This window comes from Equus caballus, chromosome 15, assembly GCF_041296265.1.
Source record: "Equus caballus isolate H_3958 breed thoroughbred chromosome 15, TB-T2T, whole genome shotgun sequence".
Classification (NCBI taxonomy): domain Eukaryota; kingdom Metazoa; phylum Chordata; class Mammalia; order Perissodactyla; family Equidae; genus Equus; species Equus caballus.
In genome coordinates this window covers 87,855,013-87,862,376 of record NC_091698.1, presented here as the reverse complement: position 1 = coordinate 87,862,376, position 7,364 = coordinate 87,855,013, and the positions used below count along the sequence as shown (strand labels likewise).

General features: G+C 54.0%; 1 protein-coding gene across 2 annotated transcripts in view; it reads left to right on the top strand.

Moving 5' to 3' along the window:
• Positions 1-3,027: 3,027 nt before the first annotated feature.
• KLHL29 (kelch like family member 29) overlaps positions 3,028-7,364 on the top strand; it is a 179,782-nt gene continuing 175,445 nt past the window's right edge. The window contains exons 1-2 of one of the 2 annotated variants that reach the window (XM_023619440.2): positions 3,028-3,345; positions 3,567-3,884. The gene's annotated coding sequence lies outside the window, so the exon portion shown is untranslated. Of the gene's footprint in view, positions 3,346-3,566; positions 3,885-7,364 lie in introns of those variants that run through there. The other variant, XM_070235855.1, reaches the window with a different exon arrangement.

The window sequence follows — 7,364 nt, the reverse complement described above, 5'->3', positions numbered from 1 at the left end:
TTCTTAGGACAACACAAATCCTCGTTATAGATATTTCTGTATTTTAGGAAAAGGGACCACACTCGTAGTAATGAGATCCCCGAATAAAGTTCACTCATTTTCATCTCTCTTTGCTCCCAGAATGTTATTGCTGGAAATGTTACATTATCATAAACCAGAGTTCAGGCTGCATAGAGGGTTTTAACAATGGTCCTTTTTCTCTGGATACGAATTCTGATTAATGCCCGCATTTTACAAAGACCTCTCTCCCTCACTCTGCTGTTTTCTTTGTGGGTATGTTTCTTTGCTGGATACACAGTCTAGGTGATGAGAATTAGGAGGGTTTATGGTGGAGGGTTCCTGCGCCTCCTGTCCCTCTTCCCTGCTGGCCTTCCGGGGTAAGGAGCATGGGCAGAGGTATGTGTAGGGGATAATGTGGGAGGAGGCTGATGCAAGGGTCTCCCCGAGAGGACCCTCCTTTTGGCAATCCAGAAGGACCCCTGGAGAAAGCTCTGGGCCCGAGCCCTCCCGGCTGGGCCCTACTTGCAGGATGAAGGGAAGGGGGCTCCCACATAGCACCCTTGGAGGTGAGGTTCCTGTGTTGGAAGTTTCCAGGTGGACTTCCTTCCCCTCAACTATGTCGCAAACTGCTGCCAGGACGGATGCTCAGACTTCACAAGGAGGTTTCAGGGTCAAAGGCCTCCTCCGTGTACTGTAGCTGTAGCTGCAGCCTGCCCTATAGGCCCATTTAATGGCATCAGGGCCAACTGGGTGGTTGTGAGTGGCGAGCTGCTCCGCCCCGCTCAGGCCCACCAGCTGCCCCTCCACCTCCACCCTGGCATCTGCAAATATCTCCCCATGGACTTTGTACAACGCCCCTCCCTCACTTCCTCCCCATGTGGTGTAGGGGTTAAGAAACTGGCTTTGGAGTCAGATAAATCCATATTTGAATCCCACTTACGAGCTGTGTAGCCCTAGGAAAGTGTCTTCACTCCTGTATAAGACCCTTCGTCTGTAAAATGGAGTTTTATACTAACTACAGGCAAGTTGGGGGGATGGCATTAGATCCAGTGCCTGGTACCCATAGGTGTTCTGTAGGTGGTGAGGGAGCTGTGCCTGCCTCATTCCCACCCACGTTTCCTCTAGCTTCTCCTCTGAGTCTTCTTCTCTCTGTCTCTTTTACCCCCAGTAAAGCCCTAACTTTCTTTTATTTTAACTGTGTTGGGGAAATCCTTCCGAAGGGATTGCTCGCCCATGCCTCTCTTGCACAGTGGGTTGGATGCAATGGAACATCCTCTGCATGACGCAGGCACTGTCCACTAAGCACTTTACGGGCAGCCTCCTCCCCATAGCTGGGAAGTACTTGTGTCCCCATTTCCTGGAGGAAAGAGAGGCTCAGAGTTCAAGCCAGTTGCTCAAGGACATACAGATGATAAATATCAGAGCCAGGACACAAAGCTCTGTTGAATTCCAAAGCCTGCACTCTTTCCCAGTCTGCAGCCTTCAGAGCATCGTTTATTATGCAGTGATACGTTAACGCTCAGGGACTCATGGAGGTAGGACCTTTGGCCCTGAACTAAATGACCAAAGGTTGCTGTGCTTGCTGAGGTTGTGCTCCTGCTTTTCACAGTTTTTCTGCATCTCCCCTCATTCTCATCCAGTCAACTTACTACCTTATTCTTGCCTGAAGCAACAGCACCTCCTTCTCCTGCTGTGGACCCGCTCATTAGAATTGTGTGCAAAGGAAGCGTTCGTGGGCTACAAGAAAGAATGCTGGACTTTCCTTTGAACAAGGAGCTTCTGCACTACGATGCCAAAGCCATCTGTCGACTTGCTTGTTTAAGGCCCTGTTTGATTGCTTTATGACTTATGTCTGTGTTTGGGATAAAGGAGGGATGGCTCTTTCTTATTTCTGGGCAGAGTGGAAACCTTTTACCTTTCTGAAATCTGATCAAAAAATGCCTCTTTGCAAGGTTGGATAGTTGTCCAAGTTGGGTGGCAAGGTGAGTCAGGCCTTCCAGGTTCTCTTCCCACAGAACAGGCTGGTTGCCCCAACAGGGACCGACATTCCTGGAGTGTGTGAGAGGAGAAACCCACGGCCCAGGCCCTGGGGAAGGGGTTTGGTCTCCTCCAACCCAAGCCCTAAGTCCGGACGCCCGGCTTATATTCCTAACTCCAGCGTCAGCTCTCTCTAGATGGCGCCAAGTCATGTACCACCTATAGGGGCCAGGCTGCACATCCGTAAAATGGGTGCATGGCAGTCACTGCACAGAGTCTACACAGAGTGAACTCTGGCCCCAGAGGCAGCAAGGCCATGTGGACATGAGGACTTGTTGTACAGGCTTGACTGTTGTTGCTCTCGTCACAGTCTCCAAAGAGCTGACCCTGGCAGGCGTTAGAGCTGTCTGTGTGGAGCCGTGTGCGTTAGAACCCCTGCCCCTGCCTGTCAGCTGTGGTCACAGGCATTTGGAGGGGCGGGGAGGGTTTCCAAAGCCTGGGGCGGGAGAGGGAGGGCGGAGGCCTTCTGAACTGCCTGGCATTTGAACTTCCATGGGTTTCTTTCGCAGCCTCAATTTGCGTTTTATTCAGCAAACTCAGAAGTGGGAAAGCCTGCTGCCTGGATGCCAGTGGGCAGCGGCACAGTGCCTCTGGGGCGGGCCAGGGGCAGAGGGCCTGCGTTCTGTGGGGAGAGCAAAGAGGGTGCATGGGTATTCTCTAGAGCGAGTTTGCCAATCCCTCTTATGATCCTTCCTCCGTTCTAAAGCAAAGGACATAAATGCTAACTATGGTTCTTGCCTGTGCTGATAAGGAAAACCAGTGAATGCAGGAGTCTCATTAAGAAAATCCTAAAATTTTGGTCTTATCACTGCTGCAACATAATACAGTAAGGATGTTAATTCCAACCTCCCTCGGCTCCCCCCCGCCCCAAAATCCCTTCAGTGAAGGCTGGCAGAATGAACCACGCTCCTGCTCCAGCCTGGAGTCCCGTCTGATTCGGATTTGTCCCCTCTCCTTGGCACTATAGAGTGAATCTCCAGTGCGAGAGGATGGGGTTTTGCCCCCGCACACTTCCAGCTGCCTCTGCGGTTATCTAGTTCCACAAACGTGGTCTGAATCCCTACTGTGTGCAGGCTCTGGTTGTCAGAGCTGTGAAATGTCAGAGTCTAGCTGAGTTCATATTCTTGCAAGAGCCAATGAGCTGAGGAGGGAGCTCTGATTTATAGGCCAAGCTGCCAGCCGACCTTGTCCCCAGCAAAAACTCGTTTCAACAGGCTTCTCATCCAAGTGATTATCTGCTGTTGTACTGCTCACTCTTGGCAACGATCCTACAATTCCTGTTAGCAAAGAGGAAACAGGCACCTTGAAGTAAGTACTTCTCTCGTAAAGAGATGATTCGTGGAGGAAGGTTCGTGTCTCTCTCGGGAGCTTGCCTGGCCACCCTCAGCCCTGCTCTTTAATGACAATGAACTTCTTTACTAGCCTGCTCTGCTCTGCTCTTCCAAACCCCTTCCCCGTGTGGGTTTCTTTTTCTCCCCATGATACCTCCGTGGGGTAGGTAGATTGACTTGAGAATTCCCATTTCTCAGGGAAGGAAGCTGTTGCCAGAGAACTGAGAGGACTTGCTCAGAGCTCTGCTAGGGAGTGGCAGAGCCCGCCCAAACCAGCGCCTGGCTCCTCGTCTGCATCTCTTTCCACTACACCAAACCCCAAGCTGGCAGGAGGGCAGAAGAGACTGCAGCGAACAGGTGCCCGCCGGGCCTGCCTGGGCTCCGCGCAGAAGCTCGCGCTCAGAGGGGCTGAGGAAGGCGGGCCAGGAGATGCTGCCACCCGGGACTGAGAGGTGCAGAGGGGAGAAGCAGGGCCACGGCTGCCGAGTCACCGTGATGGATGTTCGCGGCTAACGGGTGGGTGGCTCTCACATGCACTTGTGCCAGGGTGGCCGCGCTTGCTGGCAGGCCAGCGGGCCAGGCATCGCATTTCAGCAACATGACCCCAGCACAGTGCGAGTGAGGGGAAACGTGCCGGCTGGGTGTGTGTGGTCTTCAACTGGGAGAGGGGCCGGGGGCCAGTGGAGGGACTGGGGAGTGTCAGGAATCTCCACTCCTATCTGTTCCACTTCTTGGCTGGCCTTGCCAGCTTCTTCAGAATAGGCAACGCTGTGTGTCCCCCCAAGACCCAGAAAGAAAACTGTGTTTAAAAGTCAGAGCTTCTGAAGGACTTCGCAGTGAGAGGAGTGCACTTGGCATGAAAACATTCCAGGAAAACAGAAGCTCCCAGTTTCCCTGCCTCAGCAGAAGAATTGGAAAGGCGTTTTCCAAGTGGGGAGGGAGGCGATTCCTATTTTCTCGGGATCGTACGTGAAGTAATTCTGCTCCCTGAAATGGTTTACTCGAACCCTCTCACACCTGGGTTCGCCACTGGGTGACTTAGCAATCTCCAAAATGCGCTGACATTCTGGCCAGTAAGAATACGCACTGTTACTTCTAATGAGTGGATTTGTTTTTGAAAGGTTCCCCTGAGCCAGTGGAGCACCCAGGTGCAGCCACAGTGCTGGTCCTGGGGAAAGGAGGCCGCACGCACGACTTCAGGGTGCCAGGGCTAAGTATTCCAGTCTTCCCGTCTAGACACAGAGGAGGGAGGAGGAAACCAGAGGAGACTGGGGCTCCGAGAACTGGGCCTGTGCCTGAAAAAGAAGAACTCTCCCTTTGTTCCGCATTCCGCTGCCCACTGCTTGTCCCCGAGCCTGGCCTTGCGGGAAGGCAGAGGAGACCTCTGGGGCTTGGCCTGGAGAATTCCTTATTTCTTTTCTTGCTTCCTCCTACGCCATGTGGCTCCAGATTATGACATTTCTGCTCAATGCTGTCAGTGCCTTGGTTTGTGGAGAATGTCTGTGTACCCAGGTCCCTTGGCCAAGAAGGAATGGTGCCTGGAGCCTGCTGGCATCTGCTCATGCCCTGTCTCCCTTCCCCTCCCACATGACCAGCAGACAAGGAACAGTTTCTTCCCCCAGGCAGCCAGGCAGAACTAAGCAAGAGGCGAGGCAGGCCGGGCCCAGGACCCCAGTCCCAAGCTGGCGTGTCTGGCTGAGGCTCAGCTTCAGGAAGAGGAAGGTACAGAACCAGCTGTGACTTGCTTCACTCCTCTGAAACATAGTGATCAAATAGCCACGAACCTCGGCCCCTGCCCCTACCCAAAGGGGAGCCTGCAGAGAGCCAGGGCCCACCGGCTATTTTTAGAAGGCTATCAGGTGCACAGGACACCCAGTTGCTTTTTTCCACCTGTTTGCGGTCACTATAGGGATCCTGTGTCTCTGCCACAGGCCCTGCCCGTTGTGCTATAAGAGTCACTCTGTGGCCGGGGTAGCCACTGAGCTCCCTCCCGATGTAACCCAGCCACCTCTCTGGCCCTGCCTGGCCATGGCAGTGAGTCACTGAGATCCTTGGGCCCATGGTCATTTTGTCCTTGGAAGCATGGATGTTGGACACTAATGCTTGCCCTTCTCTGTTTCCTTAATGAGTTTTCAAAGGTCAGAAAGTAAAGTCGGGTCAGGAAGAATCTTGAATTGGGAGCCCACCATGAGGAGTGGTGATTCATTGAGCAGAAGGTCCCAGAGTCTTTGTTCTGCCAGGAAAGTGCACAGCGTGTGCAGTCATCCAGGGGCGTGCCCGTGTGCACCATGGAGCTCATCGCCAACAGGTGCAGGGGCCTGTGGGCCTTCAGAGGAAGCTTCTTAGAGGAGGTGGTGCGTGAGCTCAGCCTTGAAGGACGGGCAGGGTTTGACTAAGGAATGCGGGAGAGGAGGCGTCACAGGCAGAGGGAATCTCGTAAGCTGGCAGCAGGATAGCCTGAGGTGTGCCTAGGAACCTCGAGGAGACGGTGAAGCAGGCTCAGAGGGCTCGGCAGGGACAGTGAGAAAAAAGTCTGGAGAGAGTGTGAGGTGTCAGCAGGTGTGAAAAGCCTTGAATGCCAGGTGTTTGGACATGGTCTGGTGGATCAGAGACACTGAGGGTCAGAGCAAGGAGAGGCAGAGGAGCGTGGCAGTGTGGTGGCCAGCTCTGCTCCCTGCTGCCACGATGGCATGGGGTCTTCAGGCACAGAGCAGCAGCAGTAGATTTGGGGCAGCATCTTCGTGGCCCCACCCTCCACACTTGTTCACAAATCCCCAGGATGTGGCAAGCTGGGGCTGGCTCCCAGAGCCCATTGTTGCCATCTCCTCCCAGCTCCATGTTCAGTGACATCCTGTTGGTAGCTCGAAATCAAAGTGGGAGTAGTCATACAACAGAGACTGGCAAACACTACAAATCAGGATCTAGCTGGGTTTTGTATGTTGTTTCGTCCCCCAGCGCCACCAGAGCTGGCTGTTAAACATTTACCAGCACAGCACTGGGTGATGGCAGGCCCCCAAAGGGACTAAGAGTGGGATCAGCAGTGGCCACAGTGAACTGGTCAAGTGCGTTTGTGGACACGTGTCATGCCCTCTTCCCTGTTGAGGAGGCTGGAGGTGGGGTGGGGATGGGGCCTCCGCCAGGAGAGTTGAGCAGTCTCGGCCATTTGTTGGCGAGTTCTGAAACCCAATTCCTTAACATGGACCACAAGACCTCTGACGTTCCTCACACAGAGGAAACACGTGCTTCCTACCTTTCTGCCTCCTCGCCTGAGCAGGCTCTGCTCCGGCCACACCTGAACCCCTTTCAGCTCCCTGAATGCAACCTGCTTCTCCTCCTCCTTGGCGTGTGCCGTCCCTCCCTCGGGATCACCCACAGCTCACCCATCGTGGGGTTTCACTTGGCCCCGGCCGCTCTTGGGCTCCAGAATCCCAGGTCCCGGGCCTGGCACTTAGAGTGTCCTCAGTAGGTGCCCACCTGTCTGTAGCTCTCCTCCTGCCTGCTGCCAGAGCATGAGAGTGGGGATGGGGAGGGACTGCCTTTTCCGAGTGGGCCGAAGATCTTGTGCGCAGAGGCAGCATCTGAGCAGAGCTTGCTTTCTTAACTATGGGTCTGGTCAGTCTTGACGACATGGTGAAAGCAGCAGGATTTGTTCGATGCTTTAGAGTCCCAAAGCACTTCTCCTCCCAACACCTTTGTGAGATGAGTAGCGCTCCCATAGAGATGTAGAGATGGGGAAACTGAGGGCCAACGGGTAGACCCCAGACCTTGACCCTGATCCAGAGGCTTCGGATCCTTCCTCCCAAATGAGCTCAGACATCAGGAGCTGCCCAGCCTCCTCTAGATCAGGGTCCCAGGCCTGACTCCAGAGACAGGTCTGCAAACCCCATCACCGCCATCTCTCAAGGACTTGCCTCTTAAAAATGGGCATTAGTGGTGGCGATGAACACACTGTTGCAGTCATTGCTCTTTTGGGAAAAGAAAAACCTGGCTTCTTAG